The sequence below is a fragment of the Micromys minutus genome (genome assembly GCF_963924665.1).
Source record: "Micromys minutus genome assembly, chromosome: 16".
NCBI classification, from domain to species: domain Eukaryota; kingdom Metazoa; phylum Chordata; class Mammalia; order Rodentia; family Muridae; genus Micromys; species Micromys minutus.
This window is the reverse complement of record NC_137985.1, coordinates 38674877-38691293: the sequence shown is the minus strand read 5'-3', so window position 1 is coordinate 38691293 and position 16417 is coordinate 38674877. Positions and strand designations below refer to the sequence as shown.

The window sequence follows — 16417 nt, the reverse complement described above, 5'->3', positions numbered from 1 at the left end:
GGAACCCACTAGCCAATCAGCCTCTCCAAAATGCTGAGCTTTAGATTCAGTAAGAGACCTTGTGTCAAAATGTAGGGTGGTGAGGGAGAGGGGAAGACCCCTGATTCCTTACTCTGACCCATGCATGCATAGACACCCCAATTCTCACTTCTCACAAAACCAAAACCGAAACAAAGCCAACCAGCAAAGGACCCAAATTAAGTGGGCTTTGTTCTGTTTTTCTTCTTTTGTTTTAAGATTGTTTAAATTGATCTGCTGATGTGAGGACTCCCTCTTCCAGATCTTTCGATAAGCTGCTTGTTCTCTGTCTGCAATGCCCTCCTTTCCTGTTCCCTCAGCCAAGCCTGTCTGAAGAATCAGCCAAGTTTTGTTTGTTCACTAGCATTCCTGATTGCTCCCAAGATCTCCCAGGAAAAATAGGCCATCCTGACTTCTCTGCACCCCTCAGCACCTGCCATCATCTGCCCTTGGCTTAGTGCTATCCACAGTGATGTTGTTTAGTCGTCCTCGTACGTCCTTCCTCCCTTCCTCCCTTCCTTCCTTTCTCCCTTCCTTCCTTCCTTCCTTCCTCCCTTCCTTCCTTCCTTCCTTCCTCCCTTCCTCCCTTCCTTCCTTCCTCCCTTCCTCCCTTCCTCCCTTCCTTCCTTTCTCCCTTCCTCCCTTCCTTCCTTTCTCCCTTCCTCTATTCCTTCCTTCCTCCCTTCCTCCCTTCCTTCCTTCCTCCCTTCCTCCCTTCCTTCCTTCCTCCCTTCCTCCCTTCTTTTCTTACTCCCTCCCTCCCTCCCTTCTTCCCTCTTTCCTTCTCTTCTTCCCGCCCTCTCTCCGTATAGCAGAAGTTGGCTTTGAACTCCCATCCTCCTGTTTCCTCTTCCTCCCTCCCAAGCATTGGGATTGCAGGCTATAACCACCACATCTGGCTGTTGGTCATTCTTGTCAACAAGACCTCTGTACAGTGGGGTCCCTGTAGATATGGTGATGGGCTCGAAGCCCATCCTTCTTGCCCTCATGAAACTTGCCACTCTATTATATTAATTTTACCATGTGCAGTTTTGAACACTGTGCTCAGCCCAAGGCTCAGGTAGCCTAGAGGGGTAGAGGCTATCTTCTGTGTACATTCAGAGAGTGGGGCAGAAGTGATGCTCCTGCCCAGATCTCACCCACAGGGCCACACAAGCCTGGGGCAAACTAAAATATCCACTCAGAGCGGTTTAACCATATATCAACCCTGCCCCCCCAATCCATTTTTCTATTCTCAGATATCAATTCCTGGTCGGTCACTCGGCCCACAAGACCCTGAAAATAGATTGAAATTATTGCTTTATTTCCCATCCAGCTCAGGGTGTTGATTTATGCTGCCCAAACAATCAAGTCTTTATCTCCGTCACCCAGCAGCATTAGCAGCAATTTATCATGTTTTACTTCCTTCTTTTGCTACTAGCTGCCCGTGCCTGGTGACTGTGTCCTTCTCCGAGACCTACAGCCACAAGCAGGCATGAACAATAATGGGAGCAAAGGCCAGGGTACGTACTGACAGCCTGTAGCCAGGGGGCAGGATGATGCTTAACCCAGAGATGCTCTTGCCTTGTTGCCACTGGGGGAAAGATGTGCCAGTGGGTTGCAGGGGGAGGGTTCTGTGTCATTAGCCAGCTGAATAACCCCTGAGAAAATAACAGCCCCTCTCTGGGCGCTTATGTCTTTACCTCTGACTGTCTCTGACCATGAGTTGCGGGGAGGACACAGTGAGGACCGATTATGTGCCTGTCCCATAGTAGAGCTGCAGGGTATGTTCTGTAAGGGTGTGATCTGACCAAGTCTTCCCTCATCCACCTGGCTTTCGGTGAGATTGGCTGTGACCGTGTCATAGCCACAAGCTCTGTTGAAGCAGCATTTGTCCCTCCCACACCCATCAGAACAGGTGCACACACCTACTGAGAGGGAAGGCAGCCCAAAGTGCCAAAGTGCCAACCACATCTGAGGAGAGATGCTTTCCCAGGTTAGGAGTCCAGATCCTGACCACTGTCTGCTTGAGAGCTACAGATATCTTTTACATGAATGAACTAAATGGTCGGGGCCAATATAAACCCAAACAAAAGAAGAATACTTGGATTCCACATTAAAATTCAATAAAATTTTTATTTGGGGTGTGCCACTAGAGACTTGTAGAGAAAGAACAGGTCTCCTAAGGATATTTTATCAGCTAAAGCAGTTGTGGTGTGGGCAGTGGGATGGCTCAGTGGGTAAAAGGGCTGCCTGGCCGGTGACAGGAGTATGATATGCAGAACCCACATAAGTGGAAGGAAAGGACTAGATCTTCTGATCTCTACATGCTCATCCCACCTTCCTCCACCCCGTCTAACACACACAGATGTACACACAGACACACAGACTCATACACACAGACACACACAGAATCAAATACACACAGACAGACACACACACACACAGACACACAGACTCATACAGACACACACACACATAGACACACAGAATCAGATACACACAGACAGACACACACAGATACACACAGACAACAGACAACACAAATATACACACAGATGCACACACAGATACACAGACTCATATACTCATAGACAGACACACACAGAGACACACACAGATGCACACACAGACACATAGACTCAGATACACACAGACAGACAGACACAGACACCCACACAGACAGACACATAAACACACAGACAGACAGACACACACACACACAGACATAAACACATACAAAGCATGAATACACTTTCGCACCTCCACCCCCCACAGACACATACAGACACGCAGAAACAGATAAACCCTCACACACAGACCCACAGACACACACACAAGCATGCATATGTGTGCCCACCCCCACACAACCACACACAGACACACACTCACCCACACACACCTTTTAAATTAAAAAACAGAGAGGGAGGAAAGAGCTAGGGTTAAGAGGCAGCCCCCATCCACCATGCTCAGAACTACCTATTCTAGCCCTGTGCATGCATGTGGCGTCCCAGCTTTGTGCCAGCCCTGCCCCCATTTCTCCCTGCACCCACACCAGTCTATCAGTCTCACCCCTGCAAGGCCACCTCCTTGCACAAGCCTTGCCTCCCCCACCTAGAAGGGGACAATCCCCTTGAAGCCCCCCCCCACCCGTATACTTCATATCACTCATGTTCTCCTCCATGGGGACAACAAATTGGTTTCATCTCAGGCTTGTTCCAATTGACTGGAGGTGGCTTCCTGTGTTGATAAGGATTGTGAGGTTGTTTGCCAGTGCAGGAGGGATAACAAGAAGAGCTACTGAGGGCATGGGAAGGGGGAGCCAATGCTTACCACCCTATGGCACCCCATCCCCCCCAACAACACACCTTCTAGTGTCCAGCCCCAAGTCCAGCCACAGAGCTAGACTCAGAACATTCAGGGTCACTGTTTGGGAGACAATGTTCTAAAACATTGATGCCCCCCTGGCAACTGAGCCTTAAATACACCCATGTAGCTGGGCCAGGTACTGAGTGGGATGTAGGGAGCCGGGAACCAGCCCTTCTCTCAGACCCAGGCTGGGAAGAGCCTAGCAGCATCCTGGTGGAGTCGGTGGCATTTGCATAGCAAACAATACCCAGGTGTGGCCATATGTCAACAAGGCCCGGCTGGCTCAGCAGCTCCCAAGTCCCCACATACTCGGAATGTTTGCCACATGCCAGGCATTAATATTTTAGCAGCTGCGAGCTCGTGGTAGGCAGAGCAGTGTCCGGAACACAGCGTAAAAATTGAGTGATAATAGCCTGCCCGCGTGCTGTAGGCGAGGTCAGTGGGGCACTGGCAAGCCTGATCTTCCGCAGCAGCCTGAGCTCTCGTGCTCTTTCTCCCTCTCCCAGCCAGCCCCAGAGGCCAGGGCGGTAGGCTGCCAGGGGAACTGCCCCTATGGTAAGGGCTCCTGACCTGCATGCTCCAGGTGGCTCTGAGGACACTCTGCGGGCCACCACATTGGGGTGGGGACATGTAAGTGTGTGCGCAGAATGACAAGTCCAGTCCCAGCATCACCAAATGACTTCTTGCCTTTATCCAGCTTGGAGAATTTGAAATCTAGCACAGGCTACCTTGGGGGCAGGGCCGAAAAGATAGGTTTCGAGGATGACAGAAAGAATCAATGGAACAGAGCAATGTCCAAATTCCCAACAGTCCTTGAGACAGGAAATGTATGGCTTAGGAGAAAGTGTATGTCCTATTAAATATGGTCCAGACACAAACAAGGTGAATACTCACAGTAGAAGACCTTTAGAAAGTTCTCTCTGGTTAGAAAGTCCCAGAAGCCTTGAGAGTTCTTGCAAGCTTGGCCTACAACTCTTCCCATAAGACAGCATGGGGGCCACAATTATTTACTAATACCAGCCAGTGTTTGGTGAGTACACAGTATGTTCCAGGCCTGTGACAGGTCAGATAGAACGTATCTTCAGCTTTATAGACTGTATCCAGATACTGTGGCTTCAGTTAGAGAGTAACGTGGACCATACTTGCTGAAACAGGAATGGCTGTACTTAAACAAAATTTTGTGTACAAAATTCAAGATGTATGGTTTGATGTGTGTCCACTCAAAGCCTATGTGTTAAGGGCTAGGTACCAAGATTAGGCATTGCTGTAAGATCCTTAAGGGTTGGGGCCTCGTGGGAGGCTCTAGGTCATTGGGATGAGCCCTTGAAAGGCACTACAGAGCACTGGTCTTTTTCTTCCCTAGTGACCTGTTTTCCTCTGTCTCAGGCTTTCACCTAATGCACTAGCTTGTCACAGTCCACAAAGCAAGGAGGACAAGTGACTGTGACTATGAGCCATGAGCCAAAATAAACCTTCTGCCTTTTGTTATTTATTTATATATATTTTAATGTGTGTGTGTGTGAGTGAGAGAGAGAGAGAGAGAGAGAGAGAGAGAGAGAGAGAGAGAGAGAGAGAGAGAGAGAGATGGTCAGAATACCACAAAGAACACAGGTTGGCAAACTATAGCTCACCACCTGTGTGCTTGCCAGCTTCCCATAACTGTGACAAAACACCCGAGACAATTGACTTAAAAACAGGAAAGGTTGAGAGGCTATTGAGATGGCTCAGCTGGTAGAATGCTTACAAGCCATGCAAGTGTGGGGGGGTGTTTTTCAGCTGCACAACCGCTGATCGGAATGGGTGATATGTTTTCTCTCTGCTGTGTTCAACAGTGCAGATCGGACAGGGAGCGGAAACGGGAAAGATAAGTGGAAGATAAATCTCCCAACTTGATTTAGTCATAACAGTAAAGAGGGGGAGCCGTGCCTGCTACAATCAGAGCTGTGATCAGTGGTGGGGGTGGGACAGGGTTTCTCCTGCCCTCACCAAAGGTTTAGATGGCAGAAGAGCTGCCAGGGAAGGGCCCACTGTGAGCCTGGCAGGAGCCAGGAGCAGAGGACTGTGCCATCTGAGACAACTGTCTCTAACGGCATGGGTTAGACTGAGCCCAGCCTCAGTCTGCTGGAGCTACCTCCTGTGTGGGTCCCAGTATAACATCCTGTTTGTCTGGGAGCTTCTCAGCTCACTGTGTCAAGATCTCATGGAGGCAGGACTGGTTTCCTCCTGTTTCAAATGTCATCCAGAAAGCACCTAGCCATTCTTGTTCCCTCCCAGACTGAGCCCAACTCCACACACTGGAGAGTATGTGTCTGGAGAAGAGACCAGCCCCAAACCCAGAAGAGTCACCTTCTCCTGTCCCCCTGAGTCCCTTGGAGTTTTGCAGTAGGAGCAGGTGTCAGGCTGGCTGACACTTCCAGGTCAGGTTACACCCCCCACCTCCCCCCACCCCCCCCACCCCCCCCACCCCCGTCTGAGTGGAGAGCACTGTGGAGATGGGAGGGGCCTGGGAGTTGGGTAGAGGACAGTGTAGGTGACATGAAAATATGTATTCCTATTCGCTAAGGGATATCTGCTCTGGCAAGTTATAAAACACCGTTTCTGTTGAGGCTGGAGAGTTACTTACAGGAACCACAATGAAACCAGACAACCTTTCAATCACTCTGCCTCTTGTTCCTGCTTCAAGGCTGGTGAAATAAATACTGAGCAAATAAAGTTAGTCAGCATCTGAGAATTTTAATGAATAAAGAGTGGCAGGAGGGCGTGGGGAGGGGGTGCCCTTCCTAAGGACAGGGGGCATGTCAGCTCCTGCCTCCTCCAGCAACACTGCCTCCTCTTCTTGTCATATGTCCCCCTTGTTCTGGCTCAGGGCCCATCTCCTGCTTCCTGCAGGGAATTATAGTTAGTCAACTTAGAAGAAACTAGACAGGGAAGGCAAGTTACTTGTCCTATGTCCTCAGCTCCACAGGACATTCTGTTATCATTAGACTGAGAGGAGACTTGGGATCAGTTCATTGTTTTCTAGAGGATAAGAGTCAAGGAGACTAAATTCCAGGTGGGCCAAGATACCAACAGGGGAACGATGTGGCCTTTAAAGGGGGATTTTGTTCTGTTTTGTTTTGCTTTGTTTTCTTGAGGTAGGTTGGGATCTTACTCTGTAGCTGAGGGTGGCCTTGAACTTGTAGCCATCTTCCTATCTCAAGAGAGGAATGAGGAAGTAGTTGTGAGTTTCTGGTGCTAATGGGAAGTAAAGAGTCCTTGGCTGGGTATCCTCTCCTCAGTCTAAGAGCAAAGCCAGGTGCATAAGTTGATGCCCTGTGCCCAATAGGTGTGTCTTCTCTTCTGTCCTCTCCCTCCTTCCATCCCTCTCTCCCTCCTGGGGTAGTGAGGGAAGACATAGCAGCTGCAGTCACTAACCCTCTGGGGAACTGACCCAAACTGGAGATAGGGTTCTAAGTGGAGCCAATCAAATGTGGTTTGGTTCCTCAAAGGGAAAGCCTGGCTGAATATGGCAAGTGACCCATGGTCACTCTGGAGGAATGGCTATAGACTGCTGTCTAGGCTGGCCTTGAATTCCCAGAGATCCTCTTGCTTCTGGTTTCCAAGGACTTGACCCTTGTGAGCCTGATAGTCTGAGTTACACAGGAGGGAGGGGGGCATTCTTTCCAAGATGCTAACAGAGGCTTTAACGTAGGTGTAGATGAATGAAGTTTGTGAATGCCCTGAAGTCATTAAGGGCATTTATTTAGCTGTGTAGGATTGTGATGGTGAGACAGAGAGATGGCTTAGCGATGGACAGTGCTTGCTATTCTTGAAGAGCACCTGGTTCCTAGTTTGAAATGACCAACACAGGTTGGGAGAGAAGAAGGAGTGACCCCTGACATGGAGAGAGGGGAGGGGCAGGCATCAAAACACGACTAGACTTGCCATGGCTCCTCAAAGGGCAGACTTAGGACAGATGAGCAGCAACTGCAACACATTTTAGCCCAGTGTGAAGGAGAATCCTTAAAGGCACACCATGAATGAACATTGGGAAGAAACAGCACACAGCTCGCTTAGCCTGGGCCTATGGACAGAAGCATTTGCATCCAGAACCCGCTACTTTTCTGACTCCAGCTTCTCAGGTATCAGTTTCTTCAGTGCAATGTGGGTCATGACACCTACATCTTGGGTGGGTTTAAGGACACAATTAGAATGAATGAGGACCAGTCCGCTTTTCCTTTGGGAGTTTCTTTGGTGACAAACGCCCTCAATAGCAAAGTTGGCATCTGCTCCTTAAGCAATGCCTTGTGCAAGGGCACTGTGCTGGACACTCGGCAGTAGCCCAGGAAGCCCTCACAGTGGGCCCGTGGAGACGGCTCAGTCCCCATTTGAGGCGGCGTGCCACTTTTGCTCTACCAGCTGTCCACTACACCACACTACAGATGAGGAATTGGAACTGGGGATTAGGCTTTATTGATCTCATTCAAATCCAAGACATAAACCTTCCTGCCACCTCTAGGACCCAGCACGTGCTTTGACAAGTGAGCTGAGGAGATCTGGACTTTGCAGGTGCGTGGCATCTGGTCCCATCCCTCTTCTTCATTCAAGTATTTCTGAGCCTTTGAAGAAAGGGCCAGCAGGCCCTAAAAGAGCCTGTTCTGTCCTAGGGGAGCAAGCTCACTCCTGCTTCAGATTCGGCTCCCCTGTCTTTGCAGCCCCAGGCAGGCTTTGCTTTCAGTCTGATTCCATCTGGGTACTTTGTCCTGCTAATTCCAAGGCTGGAAGGGCGTGTGCACTCACTAAACCGCTCAGCCCTAATTAGAAGTTCCTGACAGCTTGTTTGGGGCCCTGTCAGGCTCACTGATTCGTCTTGCGCCAATAAGTAAAGAGGAAAATTGCTATCTGCCCTGTACCTGGATGCCTGGTGTCACTGTGAGAGGCAAGCACTGCTGGAGCTCAGCTGACAGCTCCAGTGCTGGGCAAGTCACACTGACTTCACAAAGGCAGGTGACCAGGCAGGGGCTTTGTCCATCTAAGGACCACCCAGAGTTCTGCTCCCTGGGCTCAGATGACCAAATTGACTGAGATATAATGGGCAGTTCCTGCAGCAGCAGGGATGCAGGCACTGGATTTGATGTCTGTATTTCTGTCCTTCCTGCCTCTGATGCTGAGGTTGGAAGGCTTCGAAGTATAAACTATAGGAGGAACTGCTGGGAACTCAAGCATCAGGGAGAGGCCTGAGCTCCTGACCTAACTCTCAGGTTTTGCAAATTCAGACACAAGCTGGAAAGGAAGAAGAGAAAGAAAGAGAAAAGCAAAGACCTCTTCTCTTCTGCTGCTAAGCTCTGTGATCCTGGGCAAGAGCTTTCACCTCTCCAGATTTAGTTCATCATCTATACAAGAGGCATAGTAATGTAATGGTAAGAAAGCTCTCAGAACAGTATCTGATACCTTGTAAGCACTCAACAGCTGTCACCTGTTGCTTATCTATTTATATTTAATGTACATATCATTTTATATATGTGATGCATAGATATATATTATATATGACTCTTCACTATAGTATTACAATGGTTTAAATTCTAGTTATGATTGGTAGTGACCCCATGATCTTGAGTGAGGTACTAAACCCCACCCTTGAGATTGCTTATTGCTAAAAGGAGGTACAAAAACAGAAACATCCTCACTTGGGGTAATTATCAGGGCTAAACTATCTATCTATCTATTTATTTCTCGGTCTATCTATCTTACTCTCTCTCTCTCTCTCTCTCTCTCTCTCTCTCTCTCTCTCAGAGGGGTCTGTGGAAGGAGGTGGGTCTTCCCCATTGTGCCTGGATTCAGAGAACCCCAAACCCCAGCTTGAGGTACCAGTTGAGCACTAATCAGGGGGTTTTGGAAGGAAATAGAGAAGGAGCTGGCAGCAGGCACTCCACATGCTGGTCTATCTTTTGCCTGAGCGAGTCCAGGCCTGAGCCCTATGCTAGCAGGGCCTCTGCAGCCTTCCAAGAGGACCTGGTCCACCATCTCCTGGACCTTTCCCTGGACTGTGCTGAGGTGATAGGAGAGAAAGACTAGTGTCTGACATTCTCCATCCAGGTTAGGCAGCAAGCTGGTCATCTCTCTCTTAAGACCACCTACCAGGAGCAGGACAACACGGAAGGTAAAGACAATGACAAAAAGCCTGGGCAAGCTGCTTGGTGTCCTTGAGCCTCAGTTTCCACATCTGCAAAAGGGTTAATGATCTCCATTATTGTAAAGATTAATGAGGAGTTTGTGTTTGTTTGGCGTATGTGTGTTGGAGGCGGTGTGTTGCTTTATGTGAGGAGCTTTGTTTTCTATGGAAGGAGGCTAGCCTGCCAAGGGTCAATATTCCATACATCTCCCCCACCTTTCAAACGTTCATGCGATCTTGTATTCTCTCAAACCTGGCAAAACTTTAGACGAGGAAAGACCCTGCTGCATTCCAAGAACTTGATGACCCAGACTGGCTGACCCTTTCCTCCTTTCCTTTATTTCCTTTGTCCCCACCATTGTGTCAGATTGTAAGTCAAACTCCAACCAGTGGGATGAAACAATCCTGTCTTAGAATACAAAAAACAAAGTGAACTTCCACCCTGTGTGCTTGCTAGCCTACACTGGGTCATGGCACATCCTATTTATAGAAAGAAATCGCCTTGCTGGGTTAATTTCATCTTGTCTGGGTGTTTCATTGTGTGACACCAAGGATGTTCCTCCCTTGCATTTAGGAAGTTGTATTTAAACTGGATCCTGCAGGAGGTGGGGATTCGAGGGACACCGCCTTGGGTCATTTGCTATGATTAGTTTAAAGAAAATCATGTCATTTCTTTATTTGTTCCATTTGAACTTTATACAGATGTGAGGCCAGTTGGTACCCCTAAGGCTCTGCCACAGAACAAGGAGCAGAAACAAGAACAAGCCCCAGTGCCTAAGGTTCCAGGCCCTACTCCTGACGGTTTCAGCTCAAGCAGCCGCCCTTTTGTGTTTTATATGTAAAGGGTCTGTGTAGGAGTCTAACTAAACTTTGCTGCCTGAAAATACTGTTGCTGAACATGGTAATGTCTTTAATCCCAGCACCAGAGAGGCAGAGACAGGTGGATCTCGGTGACTTTAATGCCACTGTAGTCTACATAGTAAGTTCTAGGCTAGTCAAGACCAAATTTAAAAAAAAAAAAAAAAAAAAAAAAAACCCAGAGCAAAATACTGACTCGTCTGCACATCTCCCAAATCTCACTGGACATATGGACAAAAGTCATTGAATAAAAACTAAAAATGTTGCCAGACAAAAGGGATAAGGACCCCAGGCTTTGAGAAGCCAGCATTCCATCAGAGCAGGCAAATAGTTCTGTAGCAACGACAGGAACTGCTGTATCATATTATATGAGAGGACAGGGTGGGGGTGTTCTTGCTGCTAGATGGGAAGAGGGGGTCACTGGGAGTCATATGAGCACAATGGGTTCAGCAGTGACCACTTCCATGATCACCAGTTACAGTCTGGGTAATGATGTGGATCAGATGAACCAAGGGTATCTGTAGCTCCATTTGTGGGATGGCTTAGGAGGACAAGGGAGTTCTCACAGCAGAATGGCCTCTTAATACTAGCAAATGGAGTGGAATCCAGAGGCACATACAAAAGATCACAGACCAGACCAAGTAGGCTCCTGCCTAGGAATGCAAGGTTGGTTTAATACCAGAAACCAAATTATTGTAATACTCAGCATCAAGAAAATATAGGATACAAGCCATGTGATCATCTCAACACGAACATACACACACACACACACATACATACACACACACACACACACACACACACACACACACACACACTAGCATCTGACAAAATAACACATTTTCCTAATAAGAACACTCAGTAGAATAGGAGTAGAAGGAAATTTTATCAACCTGATAGAAGAAATCTGAAAACTCCTTAATTAATACCCTATAGGCCAGCAAATGAGTGGATGCACTCCTCTTAAGACCAGAGTTAGTGTGCCCTTCTTACTACATCCAATAGCATTGTGAGAGATTCTAGGCAGGTTAAACAGGCAACTCACAATGAAATAAAATGCATCTTGATTAGAAAAGAAGAACTGAAACTCACCATCTGCCTGTGACAGGATCTTATATCTAGAAAACCTAAGGAACTCTGAAAATTTCACTAAATGTATTTGGCAAGGTTTCAGGGGTGCAATGTCAGTGTGCAAAGTTCTGCTTTACCTCTGCACACTAGCAATGAGCAAGTCTAAGGTGGAATAAGAAACAGCTCCATTCTGGGGGAGAATGAAATAGTTAGGAATAATGTTTAACTTTAAAAATACAAAATATTATTGAAATTAAAAAAATCCTGTCTCAAAATACCAAAACCCCAAACCAAAGACAAAACAAACAAACAAACAAACAAGAAGAAGAGGAAGAAAAAATGTCATCAAATAAAGAGGCATTCCATAATCGCATATCTACACTCTGACCTAAAATTAAGACAATAATGCCCTCCGAATGGATCACAGATTCAACAGCAGACGTGTATACCAGAATCCCAGCTAGTTTCTTTGTGGAAATTGACAGGCTGCCCCTAAAACTTATTAAGACTTACACTGGAGGCTATGGACAGAAGGCTCAGCAGTTGAGAGCACTGACCGCTCTTCCAGAGGTCCCAGGTTGGATTCCCAGCACTCAGGGGCTCACAAATGTCTATTACCTTAGTTTGTAAGGATTCCAATATCCTATTCTGACCTCTTGGAGTACCAGTAACATACATGGTACACAGACATACATGCAGGCAAAACACTCCCATACATAAAGTAAAATAATTTTTTAAAGCAGGGTGTGTATTTTAAAAAGAAAAGACTTATACAGAGCAGCCCAAACAGTCCTGGAAAATAACCACAAAAAAACATTGTTTACTGAAGAACAATGAGGGACAAATGCTAGAGGTGGCTTTTTTTTCTGCTTTTAAAACTGATTTCAATGCTACAGCCATCAAGGTATTGACATATCAATATTTTAGAGTAACAGGACAAAGTCAGGCGTGGTGGCTTTTATCACATGCTTTTTATCACAGCACTTAAGCGGCAGAGGCAGGTGGATCTCTATGAGTTTGAGACCAGTCTGGTCTACATAGTGAATTCCATCTAGACTAGCCAGAGCGATACAGTGAAGCCCTGTCTCATAGCAACAATGGCAACAATAACAAAATTAGAATAATAGAACGGAAGTGAGAGTCCAGAAATAAATCCTCACAGTCTCAGCAAGGATGCCAAGACCATTCAAACAGAAAGGACGGTGTCCATGATGCTGTAATTGGATGTTTACAGGCGAAAGGATGGATGTAGACCCCAACCTCACGCCCTCAAAAATGGACTCAGAATGGAGCAAAGACCCACATAGCCCATCTAAAAATACAGATTCTTAGAGCCCAAAGAGGTAAATCTGCAAGACCTCAGCTTAGGTGTCGACTCCCTGGTTAAGTACCAGCAACAGACAGAAAAACAGACAACCTGTATTTCATCAAAAAATAAATATGTTTTCTGTTTCAAAAGATTTCATCTAGAAAGTAAAAGGGCATGTCACAGAACAAGACAAAATTTCTACAAATTGAACACCTGGTAAGAGACATGTCTTTAAAACATGTATGAAGAATTCTTACAATTCAGTAACAAAAAATCTTCTCAGTTAAAAAAAAAAAAGTGGGTAAAGGATCAGTATAGACACTTCCTGGCCAGTAAGTCCAGGAAAAGATGTTCAACATCACTAGCCATTGGGAAAGCAAAAGTGAAACCAGTGGGTACCACTTTCTACCCACTGCAGTGGAGACAGAATAATTATGGCCCATCATGGTAGTCTCCTGGGAGACGTGTTACCTTTCTTAGCAAGAAGAAGCTGGTGGGTGTGACTGCATTAGGGTCTTGAGATAAAGACACGCTGTTCTAGATAGTCAAGTTGGTTCTGAAGTAACAAGGGTCTTTCTCAGTGAAGAGGAAGGTAGGGGAGCCAGGGGAATATTTTCAAATCAGTGTATCTTCGGGGTTGTGGGAACATTAACACAACCCATTTTAAACCACCACCACCCAATTGGCACTCATTCTCCATGCCCCATCTCCACCCTGCTCCTGCCTCTGCCTCCTGCTTCAGCCTTTGAAACAGGAATCAGAGAATGAAATGAGACAATGAAACTTCACTAGAATGATAAAATTGCTGGTGCTGCAGTTGGAGGGGACCTTGAGCCAAGGAATATGGATGACTCAAAGAAACTGGAAGAGTCAAGGAAACAGAGTCCCCTCCTAAAGCCTCCAGAAAGAACAGTCCTGCCAACACCTCAATTTCAGCCTCACGGTAGCCTTGAGACTTCAGAACCACAAGACAAAGAACCTGGTTGAGTTGAGGTCACACCATCCCTATCCTTGAAAACTTCCTTGTCCTAGCTCTTAGATAGCCTTCAGGGCCCCACTCAGGTGGCTCCCCAAGCGGCACCAGCCCTTGCTTATGTTTCCTCAGACTGCCTCGGCCCACAGTCTTTAATTTTTCTCAAGGACAGAAATCTCCCAGTAAGTCTCACTGTAGTCTTGGTGGCCTATAGTTTCTGGCACCCAGTGTCTGGAAGTGGTCAGTAAGTCGTGGCTTCTGGCACCTAGAAGGTGCTTGTGAATGATGGGTTAAACAGGCTAACAGATTGTTTTTCTAGTCAGCTACCCAGAGCATTAAAAACCTCCCCAGACTACAGGTGGTGTGGGGAACACACACTCACACAGCCCATGCAAGGGCATCTGGGCAGCAAAGGCAGGTTGGGGTTGGGGCGGGACGTGGAGATTGAGTGCCAATGAGCCTGTTCTTTCTTTTTGGGTGGTGGTGGCTTAAAATGGATTATGTTGGTGTTCCCACACCCCTGAAGATACACTAATTTGAAAATATTTCCCTGGCTCCCCTACCTTCCTTTTCACTGAGAAGGATCCTTGTTACACCAAACCCAACTTGACTATCTAGCACAGAGTCTTCAAGATCCTAATGAGGCGAAAAACCACACCTCATCCCTGCTCTCTCTAAGCTCAGGAGTCTGTGTCTAGAATTATTGCAGCACAGAATCAAAGATGATGCCCCTCCCAAGTCTGTAGATAAATAGCAGACTTCAATAAGCAGGAGACTTGCAGGCTAAAGAATTTTGCAGAGAATGGCCTAACATTCACCGAGCATCTGTCTACTAAACACAGGTTCAGTTTGAGAGGCTCTTGTAAATCTTATACACTGTACTCCTTACATTAAGGGAAAGCCTTTTTTTACTCACCATTTTTGAAATAAAAGACAAGCAGCAAGATTCCCAAGCTGGCAATGACAGTGACCAGGGACAGCAAACTAAGACTGGTTCTGAGCACCTTATTCTCCTATTTCTGGTTCTGCTGTTGATTGGCTTTCTTTGGGATTGAGGAGAAAGTCACTATTGGGGGAGGGGGCGATTCCTAGATGAATCTATTACACAAAGTGGGAGACCCCATCCAACTCACTCTGGCTATAGATGGAGGGTAAACTTCCAAGCTGGGATAGAGATCATCAGGTGGGTGTGACCCTGCTCATCACTTCCTAGACCACACTACACCCAGCACGTAGACAGAATGGACCACAAAGTGGCATCAGGAGTGGATGTCCCTTCATTCTTTGGTGACATCATATGCCAACTACCCAGGTTCCTGAGAAACACAAATGAAACCTCCAAAATTCCAGGATTTGCTATCGTTTCCATTACCTTTGTTATTAGTGTGTGTAAACTCTGCATGACTAACTTAGGAAGGAAGGACCTGCTTTCTTTTTCTAGATCTCATGAGCATTGGTATGAAAAAAAAAAAAAAATATATATATATATATATATATATATATATTCTTTAAAACATGCACTCTGCACTGCCCTGTGTTTTCTCCTAATTGTTCCCAAAGCCTCCAAGAGCTACACTAAAATTAAATGGGGCAATTATTTAGTCTGCAATTAAAGATTGCAACGATTTATTTTTAAATAGGAATATCATTATCATAGGGGTGAACTGGTACGAGAGGATAATAGAGGGGGCCAGTGGCACTCTGCAGAGGCAGGAGGAGGATGAGGAGGCTGTGTGAGGGCTGGCAGACCAGCACAGGAACAGTGGTGGAGCTAGAGGTTGGAGGGCAGTGGACTTCCAAAAGGTGTATCAGCCTGGCCTTCCTGAGCCTCTTCCACACTCTACAGATCTGCCATTCCTGGCAGCCACCAATCTCTGGGTGGATTCCTCCCATTTCAACTAGTCATCCTCTCCACATCCTCTAAACATCTTGTCTTAGGTTTCTATTGTTATGCTGAACACCATGACTAAAAGCCACTTGAGGAGGAAAGGGTTTTTTTTTTTTTTTTATTACAGTTCCACATCACAGTACATCAAGAAGGGACGACATAAGGAAAGGGACTCAAGGTAGGAACCTAATCCCTCCAATCCTGGGGCTTTTTGTTTGTTTCAAAACAGGGTCTCACTGTGTAGCTCTGGCTCTTCTGTATCTCACCCCCCCCATTTCTGTGTGTGTGTCTCTGTGTGTCTCTGTGTGTATGTGTGCGTGTGCACTCACACAGACCTGGCTGGCCTAAGATTCACAATCCTGGGATTTTTACTACTACTGGGTTTGTACTTACACTAATGGACTCTCATAGTTCCCAGCCTCAGCCTGACATTCTCATGCTTTTAAAGCCGGTGCCACCATAATTTACATTACCAAATTTGGCTTTCAGCACAAGGTAGAGCTTTGGCCTCTTCTGGATCATAGCTCTTCAGTATCAATTGTCTCAGCAAAGCAAAGGTCTCACCTTAGTGGCCCTTTACTCGAAAGATTATACAAACAATCTCATTAGAACCTTTGTTTTCCTCCTTTGTCTTCATTGCTCTCAGCACCCTTATCTCCAAAGCTCCCACAGAACAGCTCACTGAGCTCTGAGCACTCAATGGCTCTTCCAGCCAAAAGTTCAAGTCATACCCCAATCCTCCCCCAAACACTCAGACAAGTCTGTCACAGCAATACTCCCATGACCTGATACTAATTTCTG

The 16417-nt window shown here is 46.7% G+C and overlaps 1 protein-coding gene across 1 annotated transcript in view; it reads right to left on the bottom strand.

Moving 5' to 3' along the window:
• The window catches only part of DSCAML1 (DS cell adhesion molecule like 1), a gene marked incomplete at both ends in the record, with an annotated part of 302088 nt that overhangs the window by 227216 nt on the left and 58455 nt on the right, over window positions 1-16417 (bottom strand). The gene's annotated exons all lie outside the window — the stretch shown is intronic.